The sequence below is a fragment of the Pseudophryne corroboree genome, chromosome 10 (assembly GCF_028390025.1).
Source record: "Pseudophryne corroboree isolate aPseCor3 chromosome 10, aPseCor3.hap2, whole genome shotgun sequence".
Classification (NCBI taxonomy): domain Eukaryota; kingdom Metazoa; phylum Chordata; class Amphibia; order Anura; family Myobatrachidae; genus Pseudophryne; species Pseudophryne corroboree.
In genome coordinates, this window is record NC_086453.1 from 122,292,390 (window position 1) to 122,319,906 (window position 27,517).

Below are 27,517 nucleotides of genomic sequence, written 5' to 3' on the forward strand. Positions count from 1 at the left end.
TACGGACATGTCGTCTACTGTCACTGCATATGATTCTCTCAACATTGATAGAATGGTGGAGGATTATATGAGTGACCGCATCCAAGTAGGCACGTCACACAGTCCGTACTTATACTGGCAGGAAAAAGAGGCAATTTGGAGGCCCTTGCACAAACTGGCTTTATTTTACCTAAGTTGCCCTCCCACAAGTGTGTACTCCGAAAGAGTGTTTAGTGCCGCCGCTCACCTTGTCAGCAATCGGCGTACGAGGTTACATCCAGAAAATGTGGAGAAGATGATGTTCATTAAAATGAATTATAATCAATTCCTCCGCGGAGACATTGACCAGCAGCAATTGCCTCCACAAAGTACACAGGGAGCTGAGATGGTGGATTCCAGTGGGGACGAATTGATAATCTGTGAGGAGGGGGATGTACACGGTGATATATCGGAGGGTGAAGATGAGGTGGACATCTTGCCTCTGTAGAGCCAGTTTGTGCAAGGAGAGATTAATTGCTTCTTTTTTGGGGGGGGTCCAAACCAACCCGTCATATCAGTCACAGTCGTGTGGCAGACCCTGTCACTGAAATGATGGGTTGGTTAAAGTGTGCATGTCCTGTTTTGTTTATACAACATAAGGGTGGGTGGGAGGGCCCAAGGATAATTCCATCTTGCACCTCTTTTTTCATTTCTTTTTCTTTGCATCATGTGCTGATTGGGGAGGGTTTTTTGGAAGGGACATCCTGCGTGACACTGCAGTGCCACTCCTAGATGGGCCCGGTGTTTGTGTCGGCCACTAGGGTCGCTTATCTTTCTCACACAGTCAGCTACCTCATTGCGCCTCTTTTTTTCTTTGCGTCATGTGCTGTTTGGGGAGGGTTTTTTGGAAGGGACATCCTGCGTGACACTGCAGTGCCACTCCTAGATGTGCCCGGTGTTTGTGTCGGCCACTAGGGTCGCTAATCTTACTCACACAGTCAGCTACCTCATTGCGCCTCTTTTTTTCTTTGCGTCATGTGCTGTTTGGGGAGGGTTTTTTGGAAGGGCCATCCTGCGTGACACTGCAGTGCCACTCCTAGATGGGCCCGGTGTTTGTGTCGGCCACTAGGGTCGCTAATCTTACTCACACAGCTACCTCATTGCGCCTCTTTTTTTCTTTGCGTCATGTGCTGTTTGGGGAGGGTTTTTTGGAAGGGACATCCTGCGTGACACTGCAGTGCCACTCCTAGATGGGCCCGGTGTTTGTGTCGGCCACTAGGGTCGCTTATCTTTCTCACACAGCTACCTCATTGCGCCTCTTTTTTTCTTTGCGTCATGTGCTGTTTGGGGAGGGTTTTTTGGAAGGGACATCCTGCGTGACACTGCAGTGCCACTCCTAGATGGGCCCGGTGTTTGTGTCGGCCACTAGGGTCGCTTATCTTTCTCACACAGTCAGCTACCTCATTGCGCCTCTTTTTTTCTTTGCGTCATGTGCTGTTTGGGGAGGGTTTTTTGGAAGGGACATCCTGCGTGACACTGCAGTGCCACTCCTAGATGGGCCCGGTGTTTGTGTCGGCCACTAGGGTCGCTTATCTTACTCACACAGCGACCTCGGTGCAAATTTTAGGACTAAAAATAATATTGTGAGGTGTGATGTGTTCAGAATAGGCTGAAAATGAGTGTAAATTATGTTTTTTGAGGTTAATAATACTTTGGGATCAAAATTACCCCCAAATTCTATGATTTAAGCTGTTTTTTAGGGTTTTTTGAAAAAAACACCCGAATCCAAAACACACCCGAATCCGACAAAAAAAATTCGGTGAGGTTTTGCCAAAACGCGTTCGAACCCAAAACACGGCCGCGGAACCGAACCCAAAACCAAAACACAAAACCCGAAAAATTTCAGGCGCTCATCTCTAGTATATATAGTTGGAGTACAGTGCATAATTTTGCTGACCACCAGTATATAATATATAGCAGTACGGTACAGTAGGCTACTGCTCTACCTACCTCTGTGTCGTCAAGTATACTATCCATCTAGATTCTATACCTGTGGTGCATTTTAGTTTTGCAGTTTGCTGACAGTGACCACCAGTATATATAGCAGTACGGTACAGTAGGCTACTGCTCTACCTACCTCTGTGTCGTCAAGTATACTATTCATCCATGCCTGTGGTGCATTTCAGTTTTGCACAGTTTGCTGACCACCAGTATATAATATATAGCAGTACGGTACAGTGGGCCACTGCTCTACCTACCTCTGTGTCGTCAAGTATACTATCCATCCATACCTGTGGTGCATTTAAGTTTTTGTGCGCAGTATATATATAGTAGTAGGACAGTGCATAATTTTGCTGACCACCAGTATATGATATGTCAAGTCAGAAAAATATCACTCTGCACGTTGCCATATATTCACCTCATGCGCGTGCCTGCTGCACGTGCACATTCTCTCCCGTGCATGCGGATACTCGCAGCCACGTGATGGCGCCTCGGCCATGCGCTCGAGCGCGTGGTATGTGCATTTATGGTAGAGTTTGTGTGCGTCTAGCGGGCGACTCAATCGTTAGATAATAAATCCATATAGCATGTTTTATAGATAATGTTCCCCTTAGTAATAACTGTAAGTTTGTTTAATGTGACTTGTTCACGGACTTGGGAATCCCTCTTTGTATGGTACGAAGGGTCAGACAGGGTTTGAACAGCTGTGTCTGGTACCTAACTGAAGAGTATTTAAATAGCAACAATCCGGTGTTGGTTAGGTAAAGATTAAACGCTCCTGCGTATAGTTATGGCCATTAATAGTTTCTGGACATATCCTATATTTGCGATTCATTATCCATGCGGCGGGAATCTTCAGATCCCCTCCCACCTGAGCTGTTTGAAATAGTCACAGCCCACCTGTTCAAACTAACCTATGACCTTTTGTTATGATGTGAGGAGACATTCCTGTGTCCAATGAACAATAAGATTATAGGTCCCTTTGTAGTATACTGTACTCAGTGTATATAAGATCAGCCAGCCTGGGCAGCTCCCTCACTCTCCACAAACGGTTTTCATATTGACTAACTCGGAGCTGGTACCAGGCTGCGCTGCGATCATTCCCAGTGTGTGTAAGTAATTCTCTGTGATCATCTCGCTCTTTGTTTGTATTGGCCACATTCTCTCTCTATCTCTGTTTAGTTTAAAGATTGTAACATTATTGTATATTTCTGTCTAGATATTCTGTTAGAATTATATGTTAGCCTGTAGTGTATGACTTGTAAACTGTTTTACCCCTTTTCGATATAACTAAAAGCTTGTTAGTAAAGGTGTTGGATCCTTAGCACAGTATCGTGTGTTCATTACATTGCAGAGGGTAATAGGAGCGTCTCGATCGCTCAAACCGCTTTAGTATTAACAAGGTTAAGCAGCGTTATATCGCTACAGTGTCTCAGTACAAGGTTTACAATATAAGAGTATCCTTTCTGTGTGTTACATTCAAGGTTTACTGATTATCATCTTGTGAGCGTCTGCGCCGCTCGTGATCTCCTCGTGGTCTCGAGCGTCCGCTACGCTGGTAGCGTAGCATTACGGTAGTCGCTCGCCTATAGCGTGCTCGACACCACGCATTAAGCTGTGAGCGAGCGTGCCGCATGTGCGTCTCGATCACGGCCTAGCGTATGCTACGCTAAGTACGTACCCTTACGGTACCCCATACGCCAATTGCGTACTGTGTCTCTTACCCATTATTGTGAAGGTTATAAGGTAATCAAAATCAGCATTATCAGATATATAGCAGTACGGTACAGTAGTCCACTGCTCTACCTACCTCTGTGTCGTCAAGTATACTATCCATCCATACCTGTGGTGCATTTAAGTTGTGCGCAGTATATATAGTAGTAGGCCATTGCTATTGATACTGGCATATAATTCCACACATTAAAAAATGGAGAACAAAAATGTGGAGGGTAAAATAGGGAAAGATCAAGATCCACTTCCACCTCGCGCTGAAGCTGCTGCCACTAGTCATGGCCGAGACGATGAAATGCCATCAACGTCGTCTGCCAAGGCCGATGCCCAATGTCATAGTAGAGAGCATGTAAAATCCAAAAAACAAAAGTTCAGTAAAATGACCCAAAAATCAAATTTAAAAGCGTCTGATGAGAAGCGTAAACTTGCCAATATGCCATTTACAACATGGAGTGGCAAGGAACGGCTGAGGGCCTGGCCTATGTTCATGGCTAGTGGTTCAGCTTCACATGAGGATGGAAGCACTCATCCTCTCGCTAGAAAACTGCAGTGCCACTCCTAGATGGGCCAGGTGTTTGTGTCGACCACTTGCGACCTTGGTGCACCTCTTTTTTTCTTTGCATCATGTGCTGTTTGGGGACTATTTTTTGAAGTGCCATCCTGTCTGACACTGCAGTGCCACTCCTAGATGGGCCAGGTGTTTGTGCCGGCCACTTGGGTCGCTTAGCTTAGTCATCCAGCGACCTCGGTGCAAATTTTAGGACTAAAAATAATATTGTGAGGTGTGAGGTTTTCAGAATAGACTGGAAATGAGTGGAAATTATGGTTATTGCGGTTAATAATACTATGGGATCAAAATGACCCCCAAATTCTATGATTTAAGCTGTTTTTGAGGTTTTTTTCTAAAAAAAACACCCGAATCCAAAACACACCCGAATCCGACAAAAAATTTTCAGGGAGGTTTTGCCAAAATGCACCCGAATCCAAAACACGGACGCGGAACCGAATCCAAAACCAAAACACAAAACCCGAAAAATTTCCGGTGTACATCACTAGTTTGTACTCCTCTACCCATATGTGTGACACCCTATACCCCCTACCCCTGTGTGACACTGTACCCCCTATCCTTGTGTGTGTTTGTGCCACCTTGTACGCACACTCTACCCATTTTTGTGTGTTACCCTGTACCTCTATCCCTGGGTTTTTGTCACCCTCTACCTCCCCTCTCTGTAGAAAGGTGGCCCTTTTCAAAATTTTGCTATGGGGCCCCCAAAGTTCTAGTTATGCCCCTGCCGATACCCCGTGGCTTCAGCGCCACCCCACAGTTCTCCACAGACCGTGCTGCTGTGCTATCAGCAGAGGGGAGCTGGGAGGAGAGAGCCACCTGAGAGCACTGCCCCCTGGATCGGTGATCCAGACAGGCCAATGCCTCACCTCGCTGGGACCTCCAACAGAGGCGAGGACTGCCAGAGGCGGCCATCCACAAGGTGACGGGTCGCTGCAGGCAGGACATAGTTGCAATAAGAACGGAGAAGGGGATGCAGAGAAAGTACATAGGAGGCAGTGTGTCACTGTAGTGATTGCAGTGTGCGGCAGTAGTGAGGGCGAAGTGATTGCAGTGTGTGGCAGTAGTGAGGGCGCAGTGATTGCAGTGTGTGGCAGTAGTGAGGGCGCAGTGATTGCAGTGTGTGGCAGTAGTGAGGGCGCAGTGATTGCAGTGTGTGGCAGTAGTGAGGGTGCAGTGATTGCAGTGTGTGGCAGTAGTGAGGGCGCAGTGATTGCAGTGTGTGGCAGTAGTGAGGCGCAGTGATTGCAGTGTGCGGCAGTAGTGAGGGCGAAGTGATTGCAGTGTGCGGCAGTAGTGAGGGCGCAGTGATTGCAGTGTGTGGCAGTAGTGAGGGCACAGTGATTGCAGTGTGTGGCAGTAGTGAGGGCGCAGTGATTGCAGTGTGTGGCAGTAGTGAGGGTGCAGTGATTGCAGTGTGTGGCAGTAGTGAGGGCGCAGTGATTGCAGTGTGTGGCAGTAGTGGGGGCGCAGTGATTGCAGTGTGTGGCTGTAGTGGGGGCGCAGTGATTGCAGTGTGTGGCAGTAGTGAGGGCGCAGTGATTGCAGTGTGTGGCAGTAGTGAGGGCGCAGTAATTGCAGTGTGTGGCAGTAGTGAGGGCGCAGTGATTGCAGTGTGTGGCAGTAGTGAGGGCGCAGTGATTGCAGTGTGTGGCAGTAGTGAGGGCGCAGTGATTGCAGTGTGTGGCAGTAGTGAGAGCTCAGTGATTGCAGTGTGTGGCTGTAGTGGGGGTGCAGTGATTGCAGTGTGTGGCTGTAGTGACAGAGCGCTGAGCTAGGATCACAGGTTTTTTTTTAAGTGTTATTACACTTACAGCATTGAACACTACTTGCCCCTGCTGCTATCTGCCCTTTCCTCCTCCTTACCCCCAGTATTGACTTCCCCTAACCCCCGTCTTGCCCCCCAGTACTACCCCAGCTGCTATCTACCTTTAGCCCCTCACTACCCTCAGCACTGCCTGTCTCTATCCCCTTCCTTGCCCCTCAGCACTATTCCAACTGCTGTCTGCACTTACCCCTCTCTACCCCTAGCACTTCCTGCCCTTACCCCCTCTACCTCTACCCTAACTTCTCCCTGCCTCTACCTCCAGCTCTATCCAGCTTCTCCCTGCCTCTACCCCCATAATATGTGATAGGACCCAGAAACAGTGGAGTAGGACCCCAATTTTTTTACGTAATGGGTCCCTGGGACCCACAATTTTTTTCGCTCGCCGTGATCACTGGGATCTGCGGGATCCCAGCCCCAAAACACCAGGGTTTGAATCCTGGGAATGGCGCTTACAATCACGGGATTGTACTGCGTATGCGCAGTTCCCTGCTCCACTTCCCCCGGCAGCTTCTCTCCCGAGTGTGTGTAACCCTTTTTTTAAATATATATGTGTATACTAGCCCATTAGGCGGTGCTAGACACGCCCAGTAGGCAGTGCTAGACACGCCCAGTAGGCGGTGCTAGGCACACCACTCCAGTCGTGCACCCCCTAATAAAATGTGCTGCGCACGCCTATGCTGGCCCTCAGTGGCCTCCAAGTATACTGAGCTCTGAGCTTCCACTTGGACTTTCTCTCTGCTCCAGCCCCACCTGGGCTCTGTCTCAAAAAGGGCTCTAGGGACCACACCCTTTTTTGTTTCCTGTGTGGGTGGATCCCTTCAGCCACACAGTGAATTACCTGCTCATTAGCACCATCTTTGGTGATAATGTTACACTTGTTATTGGGTATTGTTATTTTGTATTGTTATTGTGTGTTGTTATTGCTATTGTTTCAAAGTGTATGTGTAAATAACTTAATATATATGCAAACACTTGAGAACAATCAAAAGTGAAGCTAGAAATAGATTTGCAATTGTGGAGCCATTTTTCTTGTGCCTTTACCACTTAAAGACAGGTGCTTTTTCTCAGAAATGGCTGAAACAGGGAAGAATACAGTAGCTGGCTCTCAGGCTGGCACAGCTTGCATCTTAGATTTAATGGTGCTTTAATGACCTGTAGGTACATGAAGACATTTCTATAGCCAGTATGTATTCCTTTCAGAAAGAAACGTATACTGGGGTATAGTAACTCACTCCCATTATACTGTATTTCACTTATTTTTCTACCTCTGAGCTTTTTTATGCACTCAGAAAATACAATGATACAAACAATAATTTATTAGCAATGGGTCATTTCTTTCTATATGACAAAATGTTGAAAGATGTGTAACCCGACTTTATGCTTTATGCCTCAAAACTATTTTTTTTTCTTTTCATATTTTGTGACACAAACGTAAGATCTTGGCAATAATAAAATACTGAATTGTGTATTTCGTTTTGCTACCAGGAAATAGTTCTGTTTCCCACAGCTGGCACTAGATAATCTTAGTGACAGCATTACTGCTTTGTTTCTTGCAGGTGAACAAACATAAATGGCCATTATGGTGTTTTCAGGACATCAGGAACACTATTTTGCACTATTGGATGTGTTTGGGTAAGCACAGACCGTAGCACTTTGAGATAGTAGGGACTGTAGGGGGTGGGAACGCTTGCTCCTTCTAATGATAGAAGCTGAGTGAGTTGGGGTGAGAAGGTGCTTGGGTTGGAGCATTCTCTGTTTAATGCTGGCTAGACAGGTAAAAGAAGAAAAAACATACATACATACATACATACATACGTACGTACATACCACATGCACTCTTCTAGAGGTTTAGGCCCCCATTTATCAAGCCTTGGAGAGTGATAAATAGCACGGTGATAAAGTACCAACCAATCATCTCCTAACTGTCATGTTACAGGCAGTGTCTGTAAAATATCAGTTATGAGCTGATTGGTTGGTAGTGGTACTAAGGGGTCTATTCATGAGGCAGTGAAAAAAGTGGAGAAGTGAGCTAGTGGGGCTCTGTATAATTTTATAGTATTGAAATTATAAATGTTACATCAATGCTGATTGTTTGCCATGGGCAACTTCTCCACTAGCTCACTTTTCATTGCTTCATGAATAAACCCCTTTATTCCTCCATTGTATCTCTCTCCAGAATTTGATATCCCCTAGTATATTACTCATGAAAAAATGAAATATTATGATTAGAGATGTGCGCGGACCATTTTTGCTGATTTTGGTTCTAATTCAACATACAGTTTTGGCTTTGTCTAAACTCCATGACTGGTTTTGGTTATGTATTTTTTTTAAGCAATTACAAAAAAAAATCTAATATCACATAATTTGGGCCTTTTTTTGTTCCTTCAGTATTATTAACCTCAATAACACTAATTTCCAGTAATTTGCAGTAAAACATGACCACTTCAATGCTGACAATATTGTTTTCATCCAGTTTAGGCCAAAGGCTGCAGCGAACTGGCTGGTTACTAAGCGACAGAGCAGCGGCACAAACACACAGCTGTTTATAGCACATCTAAGAAACATTACCACACAACAGTGTCAGAAATGAAAAGTGGTGTAAGATGGAATTGTCTTTGGGCCTTCCCACCCTAACGTTGGATATTAAAAATAACATGCACAGTTTAGCAAACCAAGCACTTAAGCAACAGGGAGCTCCACTTTTGTGGCTCAAGTGCTTGGTTTGATTGGGCACTCACAAGACAAGCTACCAATCCGCTTAAAGCAACTAAGCTAACAGCTCTGCAGTGACAAGATGTCACTGGTACTACCATCCTCACACAATATTAATTCCTCCCCTCTGGAATCCACCATTACAGAAGTCTTTGCACTTTGATGTAATTGCAGGTAAAGGTCTTCCTTGTGGAATACAGGTTGAGTATCCCATATCCAAATATCCGAAATACGGAATATTCCGAAATACGGACTTTTTTGAGCGAGAGTGAGATAGTGAAACTTTTGTTTTTTGATGGCTCAATGTACACAAACTTTGTTTAATACACACAGTTATTAAAAATATTGTATTGAATGACCTTCAGACTGTGTATATAAGGTGTATATGAAACATAAATGAATTGTGTGAATGTAGACACACTTTGTTTAATGCACAAAGTTATAAAAAATATTGTCTAAAATTACCTTCAGGCTGTGTGTATAAGGTGCATATAAAACATAAATGCATTCTGTGCTTAGATTTAGGTGCCATTGCCATGATATCTCATTATGGTATGCAATTATTCCAAAATACGGAAAAATCCGATATCCAAAATACCTCTGGTCCCAAGCATTTTGGATAAGGGATACTCAACCTGTATGTAGTTCATTTTGATGAACATAATTTTTTCCACATTTTGAGGAAGTAGCTTACAAGGTTCCCGGCTGTTCTGAAAACTCTGAGTACACACTGGAGGGTGGGCATCTTAAGTAATGCAAAGCCAGTTTGTACAAGGGCTTCCAAATTGCCTTTTTCTCTAACGTCCTAAGTGGATGCTGGGGACTCCGTCAGGACCATGGGGTTTAGCGGCTCCGCAGGAGACAGGGCACAATAATAAAAGCTTTAGGATCAGGTGGTGTGCACTGGCTCCTCCCCCTATGACCCTCCTCCAAGCCTCAGTTAGATCTTTGTGCCCGGCCGAGAAGGGTGCAATCTAGGTGGCTCTCCTGAGCTGCTTAGAATAAAAGTTTAAGTTAGGTTTTTTATTTTCAGTGAGTCCTGCTGGCAACAGGCTCACTGCTACGAGGGACTTAGGGGAGAGAAGGAAACTCACCTGCGTGCAGGATGGATTTGCTTCTTAGGCTACTGGACACCATTAGCTCCAGAGGGAGTCGGAACACAGGTCTCACCCTGGGGTTCGTCCCGGAGCCGTGCCGCCGACCCCCCTTGCAGATGCCGAAGTTGAAGAGGTCCAGAGGTCCAGAAACAGGCGGCAGAAGACTTTCAGTCTTCATAAGGTAGCGCACAGCACTGCAGCTGTGCGCCATTGTTGTCAGCACACTTCATACCAGCGGTCACTGAGGGTGCAGGGCGCTGGGGGGGGCGCCCTGGGCAGCAATGTATTATACCTTTTTTATGGCTAAAATACATCACATATAGCCCTTGAGGCTATATGGATGTATTTAACCCCTGCCAGATCTCACAAACTCCGGGAGAAGAGCCCGCCGTTTTAGGGGGCGGGGCCTATTCTCCTCAGCACACGGCGCCATTTTCCTGCTCAGCTCTGCTGTGAGGAAGGCTCCCAGGCTCTCCCCTGCACTGCACTACAGAAACAGGGTTAAAACAGAGAGGGGGGGCACTTATTTGGCGATATGATTACATATGTGAAAATGCTATAAGGGAAAACACTTGTATAAGGGGTTGTCCCTGTATAATTATAGCGTTTTTGGTGTGTGCTGGCAAACTCTCCCTCTGTCTCCCCAAAGGGCTAGTGGGGTCCTGTCCTCTATCAGAGCATTCCCTGTGTGTGTGCTGTGTGTCGGTACGTGTGTGTCGACATGTAGGAGGACGATGTTGGTGAGGAGGCGGAGCAAATTGCCTGGATTGGTGATGTCACTCTCTGGGGAGTCGACACCGGAATGGATGGCTTATTTAGGAATTACGTGATAATGTCAACACGATGCAAGGTCGGTTGACGACATGAGACGGCCGGCAAACAAATTAGTACCTGTCCAGGCGTCTCAGACACCGTCAGGGGCTTGTAAAAACGCCCATTTACCTCAGTTGGTCGACACAGACACGGACACTGACTTCAGTGTCGACGGTGAAGAAACAAACGTATTTTCCTTTAGGGCCACACGTTACATGTTAAGGGCAATGAAGGAGGTGTTACATATTTCTGATACTACAAGTACCACAAATAAGGGTATTATGTAGGGTGGGAATAATCTACTTGTAGCTTTTCCTGAATCAGATAAATTAAAGTGTGTGATGATACGTGGGTTTCCTCCGATAGAAAATTATTGGAGGTATACCCTTTCCCGCCAGAAGTGAGGGCGAGTTGGGAAACACACCTTAGGGTGGATAAGGCGCTCACACGCTTATAAAAACAAGTGGCGTTACCGTCTCCAGATACGGCCGCCCTCAAGGAGCCAGCTGATAGGAAGCTGAAAAATATCCTAAAAAGTATATACACACATACTGGTGTTATACTACGACCAGCAATCGCCTCAGCCTGGATGTGCAGCGCTGGGGGGGCTTGGTCGGATTTCCTGACTGAAAATATTGATACCCTTGACAGGAACAATATTTTATTGACTATAGAGCATTTTAAGGATGCATTTCTATATATGCGAGATGCGCAGAGGGATATTTGCATTCTGGCATCAAGAGTAGATGTGATGTCCATATCTGCCAAACGATGTTTATAGACACGACAGTGGTCAGGTGATGCAGATTCCAGACGGCACATGGAAGTATTGCCGTATAAAGGGGCCGTCCAGCGGACCTGGTGGCCATGGCAACAGCTGGAAAATCCACTTTTGTTACACCAAGTCACATCTCAGCAGAAAAGGACACAGTCTTTTCAGTCTCAGTCCTTTCGTACCCATAAAGGCAGGCGGGCAAAAGGCCAGTCATATCTGCCCAGGGTTAGAGGAAAGGGAAGAAGACTGCAGCAGGCAGCCCATTCCCAGGAACAGAAGTCCTCCACAGCTTCTGCCAAGTCCGCAGCATGACGCGGGGGCCATACAAGCGGACTCAGGTGCGGTGGGGGGTCATCTCAAGAGTTTCAGCACGCAGTGGGCTCACTCGCAAGTGGACTCCTGGATCCTACACGTAGTATCCCAGGTGTACATTGGAAATTCGAGACGTCTTCCCCTCACAAGTTCCTGAAGTCTGCTTTACCAACGTCTCCCTCCGACAGGGAGGCAGTATTGGGAAAAAATTCACAGGCTGTATTCCCAGCAGGTGATAATCAAAGTACCCCTCCTACAACAAGGGAAGGGGTATTATTCCACACTATATTGTGGTACTGAAGCCAAACGGCTCGGTGAGATCTAAAAGATTTGAACAATTACATACAAGGGTTCAAATCAAGATGGAGTCACTCAGAGCAGTGATAGCGAACCAGGACGATATGGTGTCACTGGATATCAGGGACACTTACCTACATGTCCAAATTTTGCCCTTCTCACCAAGGGTATCTCAGGTTCGTGGTACAGAACTGTCACTATCAGTTCAGACGCTGCCGTTTGGATTGTCCACGGCACCCCGGGTCTTTACCATGGTAATGGCCGAAATGATGATTCTTCCTAAAAGAAATATGGACGCTTTCCTGATAAGGGCAAGGTCCAGAGAACAGTTGGCGGTCGGAGTAGCACTATCTCAAGTAGTTCTACGACAGCACGAGTGGATTCTAAATATTCCAAAATCGCAGCTTTTTCCGACGACACGTCTAATGTTCCTAGGAATGATTCTGGACGCAGTCCAGAAAAGGATGTTTTCTCCCGGAGAAGAAGGCCAGGGAGTTATCCGAGCTAGTCAGGAACCTCATAAAACCAGGAAAAGTATCAGTGCATCATTGCACAAGGGTCCTGTGAAAAATGGTGGTTTCTTACAAAGCGATCCCATTCGGTAGATTTCACGCAAGAACCTTTCAGTGGAATCTGCTGGGAAAATGGTCCGGATCGCATCTTCAGATGCATCAGCGGATAACCCTGTCTCCAAGGACAAGGGTGTTTTCTTCTGCGGTGGCTGCAGAGTGCTCATCTATGAAAGGGCCGCAGATTCGACATTCAGGACTGGGTCCTGGTGACCACGGATGCCAGCCTGAGTGGCTGGGGAGCAGTCACACAAGGAAAAAATTTCCAGGGAGTGTGATCAAGTCTGGAGACTTCTCTCCACATAAATATACTGGAGCTAAGGGCAATTTACAAGGCTCTAAGCTTAGCAAGACCTCTGCTTCAAGGTCAGCCGGTATTGATCCAGTGGGACAACATCACGGCAGTCGCCCACGTAAACAGACAGGGCGGCACATGAAGCAGGAGGGAAATGGCAGAAGCTGCAAGGATTCTTCGCTGGGCGAAAAATCATGTGATAACACTCTTAGCAGTGTTAATTCCGGGAGTGGAAAACTGGGAAGCAGACTTCCTCAGCAGGCATAACCTCCACCCGGGAGAGTGGGGACTTCAGCAGGAAGTCTTCCACATGATTGTAAACCGTTGGGAAAAACCAAAGGTGGACATGATGGCGTCCCACCTGAACAAAAGACAGATATTGCGCCAGGTCAAGGGACCCTCAGGCAATAGCGGTGGACGCTCTGGTAACACTGTGGGTGTACCAGTCAGGGTATGGGTTCCCTCCTATGCATCTCATACCAAAAGTACTGAGAATCATAAGAAGGAGATGAGTAAGAACGATACTCGTGGTTCCGGTTGGGTCAAGAAGGACTTGGTACCCGGAACTTCAAGAGATGCTCACGGAAGAACCGTGGCCTCTACCTTTAAGAGAGGACCTGCTCCAGCAGGGGCCTTGTCTGTTCCAAGACTTACCGCGGCTGCGTTTGACGGCATGGCGGTTGAACGCCGGATCCTGAAAGGGCATTCCAGATGAAGTCATCCCTACCCTGGTCGAAGCCAGGAAGGATGTAACCGCAAAACATTTTCACCGCATTTGGCGAAAATATGTTGCGTGATGTGAGGCCAAGAAGGTCCCTACAGAGGAATTCCAACTGGGTCGTTTCCTACATTTCCTGAAAACAGGACTGTCTATGGGCCTAAAATTAGGGTCCATTAAGGTTCAAATTTCGACCCTGTCGAATTTCTTCCAGAAAGAACTGGCTTCAGTGCCTGAAGTTCAGACGTTTGTAAAAGGGGTACTGCATATACAGCCTCCTTTTGTGCCCCCAGTGGCACCTTGGGATCTCAATGTTGTTTTGAGTTTCCTAAAGTCACATTGGTTTGATCCACTCACCACTGTGGAATTAAAATATTTCACATGGAAGGTGAAGATTCTATTAGCCCTGGCTTCAGCCAGGCGGGTGTCAGAATGGGCGGCTTTATCATATAAAAGCCCTTACTTAATTTTTCATTCTGACAGGGCAGAATTGAGGACTCGTCCTCAATTTCTCCTTAAGGTGTTTTCTGTTTTTCACATGAACCAACCTATTGTGGTACCTGCGGCTACTAGGGACTTGGAGGACTCCAAGTTACTTGACGTTGTCAGGGCCCTGAAAATATATGTTTCCAGGACGACTGGAGTCAGAAAATCTGACTCGCTGTTTAGCCTGTATGCACCCAACAAGATGGGTGTTCCTGCTTCTAAGCAGACGATTGATCGCTGGATTTGTAGTACAATTCAGCTTGCACATTCTGTGGCAGGCTTGCCACAGCCAAAATCAGTAAAAGCCCATTCCACAAGGAAGTGGGCTCATCTTGGGCGGCTGCCCGAGGGGTCTCGGCTTTACAATTTTGCCGAGCTGCTACTTGGTCAGGGGCACACCCTGACTGAGGAGGACCTGGAGTTCTCTCATTCGGTGCTGCAGAGTCATCCGCACTCTCCCGCCCGTTTGGGAGCTTTGGTATAATCCCCTTGGTCCTGACGGAGTCCCCAGCATCCACTTAGGACGTTAGAGAAAATAAGAATTTACTTACCGATAATTCTATTTCTCGTAGTCCGTAGTGGATGCTGGGCGCCCATCCCAAGTGCGGATTGTCTGCAATACTTGTACATAGTTATTGTTACAAAAATCGGGTTAGTCTTGTTGTGAGCCATCTTTTCAGAGGCTCCTTCGTTGTTATCATACTGTTAACTGGGTTCAGATCACAGGTTGTACGGTGTGATTGGTGTGGCTGGTATGAGTCTTACCCGGGATTCAATATCCTTCCTTATTATGCACGCTCGTCCGGGCACAGTATCCTAACTGAGGCTTGGAGGAGGGTCATAGGGGGAGGAGCCAGTGCACACCACCTGATCCTAAAGCTTTTATTATTGTGCCCTGTCTCCTGCGGAGCCGCTAAACCCCATGGTCCTGACGGAGTCCCCAGCATCCACTACGGACTACGAGAAATAGAATTATCGGTAAGTAAATTCTTATTTTTTCCTTCCAGTAGTCAAAGGGAGTCTGTAACATGCCTATTTGTATGGTGTCATGAAAATAATAATAAACCATATCAGATGGAGTCAGAAGCAGATTGGGATGGAAAACCAGCTCGTGAAATTTATGGAAGCAGCCCTAATAGGGTTGGGGTCTGTTGAGGGAGGTGGAGTCTGTCAAGTGGGTGGGAATACTGTTCAGAAGGCCTGATTATATGCATGTATGGAAAATGCGTGCCGCAGGCATGGCTTCATGGGGAAGGGGCGTGGCCGCATAATAGTGCCAAATCACATTACACCACACAGTAGTGCCGCTTATACACATTGCACCAGGTAGAACCTCCTATACTCACTGCGCCAGATAGAGCACGTTATACATATTCCGCCAGATAGAGCACATTCTACACTTTGCGCCAGGTGGAGCACGGTATATACTTTGCGCCAGGCACAGCATATTATACACATTGCACCAGGTAAAGCACATTATACACTTTGCGCCAGACAAAGCACATTATACACATTGCACCAGGTAAAACATATTTTCTCTAACGTCCTAGTGGATGCTGGGGACTCCGACAGGACCATGGGGAATAGCGGCTCCGCAGGAGACAGGGCACAAAAGCAAGCTTTTAGGATCACATGGTGTGTACTGGCTCCTCCCCCTATGACCCTCCTCCAAGCCTCAGTTAGGTTTTTGTGCCCGGCCGAGAAGGGTGCAATCTAGGTGGCTCTCTTAAAGAGTTGCTTAGAAAAAGTTTTTAGGTTCTTTATTTTCAGTGAGTCCTGCTGGCAACAGGCTCACTGCATCGAGGGACTTAGGGGAGAGATTTTCAACTCACCTGCGTGCAGGATGGATTGGATTCTTAGGCTACTGGACATAGCTCCAGAGGGAGTCGGAACACAGGGCTCGCCCTGGGGTTCGTCCCGGAGCCGCGCCGCCGACCCCCCTTGCAGATGCTGAAGATGAAGAGGTCCGGAACCAGGCGGCAGAAGACTCTCAGTCTTCATCAGGTAGCGCACAGCACTGCAGCTGTGCGCCATTGTTGTCAGCACACTTCACACAGCGGTCACGGAGGGTGCAGGGCGCTGGGGGGGGGTGCCCTGGGCAGCAATGTATAATACCTGTATGGCGAAAAATACATCACATATAGCCCTTGAGGCTATATGGATGTATTTAACCCCTGCCAGATATCTAAAACTCCGGAGAAGAAGCCCGCCGAAAAGTGGGCGGGGCCTATTCTCCTCAGCACACAGCGCCATTTTCCCTCACAGAAAGGCTGGTGGGAAGGCTCCCAGGCTCTCCCCTGCACTGCACTACAGAAACAGGGTTAAAACAGAGAGGGGGGGGCACTGATTTGGCGATATGTATATATATTAAAATGCTATAAAAGGAACACTTATATAAAGGTTGTCCCTGGATAATTATAGCGTTTTGGTGTGTGCTGGCAAACTCTCCCTCTGTCTCCCCAAAGGGCTAGTGGGTCCTGTCCTCTATCAGAGCATTCCCTATGTGTGTGCTGTATGTCGGTACGTGTGTGTCGACATGTATGAGGAAAATATTGGTGAGGAGGCGGAGCAAATTGCCTGTAATGGTGATGTCACTCTCTAGGGAGTCGACACCGGAATGGATGGCTTATTTATGGAAATTACGTGACAATGTCAACACGCTGCAAGCCGGTTGACGACATGAGAGGGCCGGCGAACAAATTAGTATCTGTCCAGGCGTCTCAAACACCGTCAGGGGCTGTAAAATGCCCATTTACCTCAGTCGGTCGACACAGACCCAGACACGGACACTGATTTCAGTGTCGACGGTGAAGAAACAAACGTATTTTCTTTTAGGGCCACACGTTAAGGGCAATGAAGGAGGTGTTACATATTTCTGATACTCCAAGTACCACAAAAAAGGGTATTATGTGTGAGGTGAAAAAACTACCTGTAGTTTTTCCTGAATCAGATAAATTAAATGAAGTGTGTGATGATGCGTGGGTTTCCCCCGATAGAAAATTATTGGCGGTATACCCTTTCCCGCCAGAAGTTAAGGCGCGGTGGGAAACACCCCTCAGGGTGGATAAGGCGCTCACACGCTTATCAGAACAAGTGGCGGTACCATCTACGGATAGGGCCGTACTTAAGGAGCCAGCTGATAGGAGGCTGAAAAATATCCTAAAAAGTATACACACACATGCTGGTGTTATACTGCGACCAGCGATCGCCTCAGCCTGGATGTGCAGAGCTGAGGTGGCTTGGTCGGATTCCCTGACTAAAAATATTGATACCTTTGACAGGGACAGTATTTTATTGACTATAGAGCATTTAAAGGATGCATTTCTATATATGCGAGATGCGCAGAGGGATATTTGCACTCTGGCATCAAGAGTAAATGCGATGTCCATATCTGCAAGAAGATGTTTATGGACACGACAGTGGTCAGGTGATGCAGATTCCAAACGGCACAAAGATGTATTGCCGTATAAAGGGGAGGAGTTATTTGGGGTCGGTCCATGGGACCTGGTGGCCAGGGCAACTGCTGGAAAATCCACCGTTTTTTACCCTAAGTCACATCTCTGCAGAAAAAGACACCGTCTTTTCAGCCTCAGTCCTTTCGTCCCTATAAGAGTCATATCTGCCCAGGGATAGAGGAAAGGGAAGAAGACTGCAGCAGGCAGCCCATTCCCAGGAACAGAAGCCCTCCACCGCTTCTACCAAGTTCTCAGCATGACGCTGGGACCGTACAGGACCCCTGGATCCTACAAGTAGTATCCAAGGGGTACAGATTGGAATGTCGAGAGGTTTCCCCCCTCGCAGGTTCCTGTAGTCTGCTGTACCAATGTCTCCCTCCGACAGGGAGGCAGTATTGAAAACAATTCACAAGCTGTATTCCCAGCAGGTGATAATAAAATTACCCCTCCGACAACAAGGAAAGGGGTATTACTCCACACTATATGGTGGTACTGAAGGCTAGGTGAGACCTATTCTAAATCTGAAAAATTTGAACACTTGCAAGGGTTCAAATCCAGATGGAGTCACTCAGAGCAGTGATAACAAAGAACAAGGGGACTATATGGTGTCCCGGGACATCAGGGATGCTTACCTCCATGTCCCAAAATTTGCCTTTTCTCACCAAGGGTACCTCAGGTTCGTGGTACAGAACTGTCACTATCAGTTTCAAGACGATGCCGTTGGATTGTCCAAGGCACCCCGGGTCCTTACCAAGGTAATGACCGAAAGGAGGATTCGTCTTCAAAGAAAATGGACGACCTCCTGATAAGAACAAGGTCCAGAGAACAGTTGGAGGTCGGAGTAGCACTATCTCAAGTAGTTCTACGACAGCACGGGTGGATTCTAAATATTCTAAAACCGCAGTTGTTCCGACGACACGTCTGCTGGTCCTAGGGATGATTCTGGACACAGTCCAGGAAAAGGTGTTTCTCCCAGAGGAGAAAGCCAGGGAGTTATCCGAGCTAATCGGGATCCTCCTAAAACCAGGAAAAGTGTCAGTGCACCATTGCACAAGAGTCCTGGTAAAAATGGTGGCTTATTACGAAGCGCTTCCATTCGGCAGATTTCACGCAAGAACTCTTCAGTGGGATCTGCTGGACAAATGGTCCGGATCGCATCTTCAGATGCATCAGCGGATAACCCTATATCCAAGGACAAGGGTGTCTCTCCTGTGGTGATTACAGAGTGCTCATCTTCTAGAGGGCCGCAGATTCGGCATTCAGGATTGGATGCTGGTGACCACGGAGGCCAGCCTGAGAGGCTGGGGAGCAGTCACACAAGGAGTGTGATCAAGTCTGGAGAATTCTCTCCACATAAATATACTGGAGCTAAGAGCAAATTTATAATGCTCTAAGCTTAGCAAGACCTCTGCTTCAAGGTCAGCCGGTATTGATCCAGTGGGATAACATCACGGCAGTCGCCCACGTAAACAGAAAGGGCGGCACAAGAAGCAGGAGGGCAGTGGCAAAACTGCAAGGATTTTTCGCTAGGCGGAAAATCATGTGATAGCACTGTCAGCAGTGTTCATTCCGGGAGTGGACGACTGGGAAGCAGACTTCCTCAGCAGGCACGACCTCCACCCGGGAGAGTGGGAACTTCATCGGGAAGTTTTCCGCATGATTGTGAACCGTTGGGAAAGACCAAAGGTGGACATGATGGCGTCCCGCCCGAACAAAAAATGGGACAGGTATTGCGCCAGGTCACGAGACCTTCAGGCGATAGCTGTGGACGTCCTGGTAACACCGTGGGTGTAACAGTCGGTGTATGTGTTCCCTCCTCTGCTTCTCATAACCAAGGTATTGAGAATTATAAGACATAGAGGAGTAAGAACTATACTCGTGGCTCCGGATTGGCCAAGAGGGACTTGGTAACCGGAACTTCAAGAGATGCTCACAGAGGACTAATGGCCTCGGGAGCTAAGAAGGGATTTGCTTTCAGCAAGTACCATGTCTGTTCCAAGAGGAACCGTGGCATCGGCCTTTAAGAAAGGACCTGCTCCAGCAGGGACCTTGTCTGTTCCAAGACTTACCGCGACTGCGTTTGACGGCATGGCGGTTTGAACGCCGGATCCTAAGGTAAAAGGCATTCCGGAAGAGGTCATACCTACCCTGGTCAAAGCCAGGAAGGAGGTGACCGCACAACGTTATCACCACATGTGGTAAAAATATGTTGCGTGGGTGAGGCCAGGAAGGCCCCACGAAAAAATTTCAACTAGGTCGATTTCTGCACTTCCTGCAAACAGGAGTGTCTATGAGCCTCAAATTGGGGTCCATTAAGGTTCAAGTTTCGGCCCTATAGATTTTCTTCCAGAAAGAATTGGCTTCAGTTCCTGAAGTCCAGACGTTTGTCAAGGGAGTATTGCATATACAGCCCTTGTGTGCCTCCAGTGGCACCGTGGGATCTCAACGTAGTGTTGGGATTCCTCAAATCATATTGGTTTGAACCACTCAAATCTGTGGATTTGAAATATCTCACATGGAAAGTGACCATGCTGTTGGCCCTGGCCTCGGCCAGGCGATTGTCAAAATTGGCGGCTTTGTCTTACAAAAGCCCATAAAAGAGAGATATGCTCTGCGCTCCAAATTTATTGGTAATTAATTAAATAATAAATTAATTAATCAAGTGCAGTCTAGCAGGGTGAATAATTGACTCAATGCAACTATTTTATGTCACAAAAGTTTATATCAAATTGTCAAACTCAACGAATACAAAGAATCGGTTTACACAGAAAACATATTAAAAAGACACATATGTCCTATCTTTATAATGTGCACATTAAAGAATAATAATGTGTCTAGCCTAAAAATGTGCTGATTCTAACAGCAGACTATAAAATCACTGTTAATTTAAACAGGGAAAAAGCTCTTTGTGGTAACAACTTCTAAAAACACTGGCGTCCCAGTGTGATTATAGATGGTATAACTCCGCAATAGGTTAAAGTTACTTTAGGTATGTATGCCGTAATAATTACCACCGTGCTTGAGGAAGTCTCCGGTTGCTAGGAGACGAAACGCGTTGACGCCCCTTTCTCACATCTGAGTGTGATTGATTGAACACTCACACAGCACGGATCAGCTCCTTGTGTTTGAAATTCCCGCACTCCGCTGGTTACCTTCAGTATAGCCATTCCAACTGGGCAAAGCCATAGCCGCAGCTGCCTCTGGATAAACAGACCCGCGAGACGGACATCCACGGACCCCCGCAGTGAGGTCGAGTCAGTGCCGGCTAAGTGGAGCTATACAGCCATCTATCCACGGACCCCCGCAGTGAGGTTGAGTCAGCGCTGGCAAAGTGGAGCTACACAGCCACTCATACACGGACCCCCGCAGTGAGGTCGAGTCAGTGCCGGCTAAGCGGTAGCCACACAGCCATTCACCGAATCATCTATCATACGGGTGACGTCCTCCGTTGTGAATCTTCTGGAATCAGCCACATTCTGTTGAGGACTGACGGCCCTGAATTTAGTTACAATTTATCACAAGCGGGTCAGTTTCACATTGATCATCAGAGACACCAATTGCAGCACCATGTCTTACCCCGTGTAATTTCACACAGGACCCTGCAACATCACTCAGGAACCAGCACGGTGGTAATTATTACGGCATACATACCTAAAGTAACTTTAACCTATTGCGGAGTTATACCATCTATAATCACACTGGGACGCCAGTGTTTTTAGAAGTTGTTACCACAAAGAGCTTTTTCCCTGTTTAAATTAACAGTGATTTTATAGTCTGCTGTTAGAATCAGCACATTTTTAGGCTAGACACATTATTATTCTTTAATGTGCACATTATAAAGATAGGACATATGTGTCTTTTTAATATGTTTTCTGTGTAAACCGATTCTTTGTATTCGTTGAGTTTGACAATTTGATATAAACTTTTGTGACATAAAATAGTTGCATTGAGTCAATTATTCACCCTGCTAGACTGCACTTGATTAATTAATTTATTATTTAATTAATTACCAATAAATTTGGAGCGCAGAGCATATCTCTCTTTTGTTGTATTTATATTCTTTCAGTCTAACCAGCTGTTTTTGCTCAGCAGCTCCTTAGCTTTTATACTTTTTAAAAAAAAAAAAATTTTTTTTAATTTATTAATCTAATCATATAAAGCGCCAGGTTATACAGTTTGAGAAATCATCTCCAGCTGTATAGACACATTTTTTTACAAAAGCCCATATTTGATTTTCCATTCGGACAGGGCAGAACTGCGGACTCGTCCCCAGTTTCTTCCTAAGGTGGTGTCAGCGTTTCACCTGAAACAACCTATTGTGGTGCCTGCGGCTACTAGGGACTTGGAGGACTCCAAGTTGCTAGACGTTGTCAGGGCCCTGAAAATATATATATATATATATATAATTCCAGGACGGCTGGAGTCAGAAAGTCTGACTTGCTGTTTATATTGTAGGCACCCAAAAAGCTGGGTGCTCCTGCTTCTAAGCAGACTATTGCTCGTTGGATTTGTAGTACAATTCAGCTTGCACATTCTGTGGCAGGCCTGCCACAGCCAAAATCTGTAAATGCCCATTCCACAAGGTAGGTGGGCTCATCTTGGGCGGCTGCCCGAGGGGTCTCGGCTTTACAACTTTGCCGAGCAGCTACTTGGTCAGGGGCAAACACGTTTGCAAAATTCTACAAATTTGATACCCTGGCTGAGGAGGACCTGGAGTTCTCTCATTCGGTGCTGCAGAGTCATCCGCACTCTCCCGCCCGTTTGGGAGCTTTGGTATAATCCCCATGGTCCTGACGGAGTCCCCAGCATCCACTAGGACGTTAGAGAAAATAAGATTTTACTTACCGATAAATCTATTTCTCATAGTCCGTAGTGGATGCTGGGCGCCCATCCCAAGTGCGGATTGTCTGCATTACTTGTACATAGTTATTGTTACAAAAAATCGGGTTATTATTGTTGTGAGCCATCTTTTTTAGAGGCTACTTCATTGTTATCATACTGTTAACTGGGTTCAAATCACAAGTTGTACGGTGTGATTGGTGTGGCTGGTATGAGTCTTACCCGGGATTCAAGATCCTTCCTTATTGTGTACGCTCGTCCGGGCACAGTACCTAACTGAGGCTTGGAGGAGGATCATAGGGGGAGGAGCCAGTACACACCATGTGATCCTAAAAGCTTGCTTTTGTGCCCTGTCTCCTGCGGAGCCGCTATTCCCCATGGTCCTGACGGAGTCCCCAGCATCCACTACGGACTATGAGAAATAGATTTATCGGTAAGTAAAATCTTATTATACATATTGCAACAGGCAGAGCACGTTATACACATTTCACCAGGTAGAGCACATTATACACATTGCACCAGGTAGAGCACGTTATACACTTTGCACAGGGCAGAACACGTTATACACATTGCATCAGTAAAGTACGTTATACACATTGCACCAGGTAGAGCACACTATACACTTATACATATTACACTTACACATATATGCCTAGCAGAGCAGTGTCCTGTATTCATTTTTAAGTGAACAGAGTGCCGCCAGTGGAGAAGTTATATATATATATATATATGTCAATATTATACAAGAATAAATTATGTGAAGTGAACAAAGCGCACTGGGGTACAGTGTACTGGGGTTCAGTGTGCAGAATTATTTTAAAAAATGTTTTCACTTTTTTGACTCTAACTTTTTTTGCAACTGACAAACAATATGGAGATACACACTGCTTATGTGAACGCAGTGGATGGGGCCTGTGGAGTCAGTGCAGCACCAATGTGTGATGGTATTAGACTAAGGGGACTGGACACAGCTTGTGAATGGACACAGCACAGCCACTTGTAAGAGATGGACACAGCACAGCCACTTAGATGGACACAGCACAGCCGCTTAGATGGACACTGCACATCTATTTAGATGGACACTGTACAGCCATTTAGATGGACATGGCACAGCCACTTAGATGGACATTGCTCAGCCACTTAGATGGACACTGCACAGCCACTTAGATGGACATTGCACACCCACTTAGATGGACATTGCTCAGCTACTTAGATGGGAACTGTACAGCCACTTAGATGGACACTGCACAGCCACTTAAAAGGACACTGCACAGCCACATAGATATACACAGTACAGCTCTTGCATGGACACCACACAGCTACTTAGATGGACACTGCACATACACTAAGATGGACACTGCACAGCCACTTAGATGGACACGGCACAGCCACTTAGATGGGCACAGTACAGACTGTTTTTTTTGACCAAATTTAGGGTTAAGCTTAGGGTAAGCTGTGGCTAATGTTAGGCCTCCATTACAGTTGGAGTTAGGCAGCAGTTAGGGTTGAGCTGCCATTACAGTTAGGTTTAGCTTGCAATAAGAGTTAGGCTTTAGAGTTAGGCTGAGAATAGCATTAGCAGGGGCATTTTAAGAGAGGAGGGGGCCCGTGCGCAGACTCTGGGTGGGCCCACTCTTCTCCACTGCGAAGTAGGCTCCGGCATTGTGACGGATTCTACTATGCATATGCAGGTCTCCGGAATCATGGTGTCCGCTGTCACGATCCGGGTATCTGGACGCCATTACTTACCCTTCAGATGCCTCCTAAGGCTGGCTCAGCGTTCCAGGACCGGATCCCGCTGTTCCTGAGTTTCCACATGCAGAATGTCAGAGTGGTGATTTCATCAGCCGCGGCCTCCGCTGTGCCCGCGTGGTTAAATGTGCGCTTGTCAGTCTGGCGTCTCCTGTCTCCTGTGGCCGGCGTCGCCATTACTGTTTCAATTCTCACATGGATTACAAACCAAACTTCCCTCCAAGTGTCTGCATGGGCGCAGCCATCTTGGATTTTGTCATCTGAGCATTTCCACCAATCTGCTGTCTGTATTGTTGATTTGCATAATTGCCTAGCCAACCCCTTCCTTGCTGCAGGTATAAGTAAGCTGTGCCTGAGCAAGGAAGGCGTCAGTGCTTTGGTTGTCTAACCTAGTTCCAGTTTGTCTCTCTCCTGTGGTTGTCTTCCAGGTTCCAGCTCCTGTCTCCAGACTTCTGCTATAGAGACCCGCACCAGCATTCCATCTGCGGTGTAGCCTGACTCTCCGATCCATTCTGGACTCACCTGTTTCCAGTTACAACAATCACCTGCTTCCAGCCCAGCTTCCAGCAGTGTACAGCTTCTCTTAAAGGGCCGGTGTCCTTTCTGCAGTTTACCACTCTCCACCGGTATTATTATTTCACCGCTCTCAAACTCCAACCTTCATCAATCACCTGCTTCCAGCCCAGCTTCCAGCAGTGTACAGCTTCTCTTAAAGGGCCGGTGTCCTTTCTGCAGTTTACCACTCTCCACCGGTATTATTATTTCACCGCTCTCAAACTCCAAACTTCATCAATCACCTGCTTCCAGCCCAGCTTCCAGCAGTGTACAGCTTCTCTTAAAGGGCCGGTGTCCTTTCTGCAGTTTACCACTCTCCACCGGTATTATTATTTCACCGCTCTCAAACTCCAAACTTCATTATTATTTCATCGCTCTCAAGTTCGTTTATTATTTAACTGGTTCCAGCCAGTATCCACTCCGTACCAACAACAGTCTGGTTCCAGCCAGTATCCACAGCAGCCGTTTTATCTTCAGCAACCCAGCCTTTCCTGGAACACCAGCTGGTACGATCCTGGGTTCTCTCCATTGCTACAGTCAGGTCTGGTAAGGACTTTCCAACTAGAAGATTATAAGAACTGTCTCACCCTACCAGTGCCTGTGGCCCTTGCCACCCTGTAGTACCCAGGAATTGTATTTATCCTCTGTTGACTTTTATGTTTCCTTTACTGCTGCTGTGTTACGGAGTTTGTTATAATAAACATCATTGACTTTTATCCTGGTTGTCGTGGTCACGCCTTCGGGCAGTTATTCTACATGTTACTTACATGTCTAGGGGTCTGATACAACCTCCCAGGTTCCGTTACATCTCAGCCCCTACAACTGAGGCCGCCTCCCGTCAGCTCAGGCCCTCAGTTGTGACAGTAAGCACTGACCTAATGAATCCAGCCGGAGACCAGGATCAAGCGGCCAGGCCAATGCAAGAACTGGCAGCCCGACTTGAACATCAGGAGGCTGCACAGGGCCACATCATCCGCTGTCTCCAGGATCTCTCTACACGGCTGGATGGGATTCAAACGACCCTCCGTGGACCTGGCACGTCCGGTGCGTCCACTACAGTGACACCAGCTGTAACCCCACCCACCTTACCCATTTCCAGTCCACATCTTCATCTTCCAACGCCAGCAAAATTTGATGGATCTCCAAGGTTCTGCAGGGGATTTCTCAATCAATGTGAAATCCACTTTGAGCTTCTACCTGGCAATTTCTTCAGTGACCGTACCAAAATTGCCTATATCATCTCCCTTCTCAGTGGCTCAGCCCTTGACTGGGCATCACCTTTATGGGAGAAGTCTGATCCCCTGCTATCCTCCTATACTGACTTTGTAGCTACATTCAGGCGCATCTTCGACGAGCCAGGCCGGATAACATCTGCTTCATCTGAGATTCTCCGTTTACGCCAGGGAACACGTACTGTGGGACAGTATCTTATACAGTTTAAAATCCTGGCATCCGAACTGGCATGGAACGACGAGGCCCTGTATGCTGCATTCTGGCATGGCTTATCAGAACGCATCAAGGATGAGTTAGCTACCAGAGACTTGCCCTCTAAGTTGGATGAGCTAATTTCTCTTTGCACGAAGGTTGATCTACGTTTCAGAGAGAGAGCAACTGAGCGAGGAAGATCATCTACTCCTAAATCTTCTGCTCCTCCTCCTCGTCAACCATCTCCATCCAAGGATGAGCCTATGCAAATTAGTCGTTCTCGTCTATCTCCCGCTGAGCGCCGAAGACGTCTCTCTGAGTCTCTCTGTCTCTACTGTGCAGCTCCGTCGCACACTATCAATGCCTGTCCCAAACGTCAGGGAAACTCCAGATCCTAGCTCGCCAAGGAGAGGGCCGGCTAGGAGTAATGATCTCCTCTCCATCTCCTCATGACTGTAACCTCCCAGTGTCGCTCCAAATTGCTCAACGTTACAGGAACGTCATTGCCCTCCTTGATTCCGGAGCAGCTGGGAATTTCATAACCGAAGCTTATGTTAAACGGTGGTCCCTACCCACCGAGAGACTGTCCTCGTCCATCTCTTTGACTGCCGTGGATGGCAGCAAGATTTTTGACGCAGTCATTTCCTTAAGGACTCTTCCAGTTCGTCTGAGAGTGGGAGTTCTTCATTCTGAGTATATTTCTTTTTTAGTGATTCCAAGAGCCACACATCCAGTGGTTTTAGGCCTTCCATGGCTCCGTCTCCACAACCCATCAATTGACTGGACGACTACGCAAATACTGGCATGGGGTCCCTCCTGTGCTGAGACTTGTTTAGCCAAAGTTCTTCCTGTTTGTTCTTCCTTCCCCAGGTCATCTGATGTTCCGCCTCCTCCATATCAAGACTTCACGGACGTGTTCAGTAAAGCCTCTGCTGATATCCTTCCTCCTCATAGAGAATGGGACTGCCCAATCGACCTCATTCCAGGGAAGGTTCCACCGCGAGGCCGAACTTATCCGTTGTCTCTGCCTGAGACACACTCCATGGAAGAGTACATCAAAGAGAACCTGGCGAAGGGTTTCATCCGACCATCTTCTTCTCCAGCCGGCGCAGGCTTCTTCTTCGTTAAGAAGAAAGACGGTGGTCTGCGTCCGTGCATCGACTACAGAGGTCTGAACGACATTACCGTCAAGAACCGATACCCTTTACCCCTGATTACCGAGCTCTTTGATAGAGTTAGTGGTGCAACTATTTTCACAAAGCTGGACTTGAGGGGTGCCTACAATCTCATCCGAATCCGTGAGGGTGACGAGTGGAAGACCGCCTTTAACACCC

The 27,517-nt window shown here is 47.1% G+C and overlaps 1 long non-coding RNA gene across 1 annotated transcript in view; it reads left to right on the top strand.

Annotated features, from left to right (window-relative positions):
• Positions 1–7,639: 7,639 nt before the first annotated feature.
• LOC134965083 (uncharacterized) overlaps positions 7,640–27,517 on the top strand; it is a 62,653-nt gene continuing 42,775 nt past the window's right edge. The window contains exon 1 of the long non-coding RNA XR_010188304.1: positions 7,640–7,715. This is a non-coding gene — a long non-coding RNA (uncharacterized LOC134965083). The remainder of the gene's footprint in view (positions 7,716–27,517) is intronic.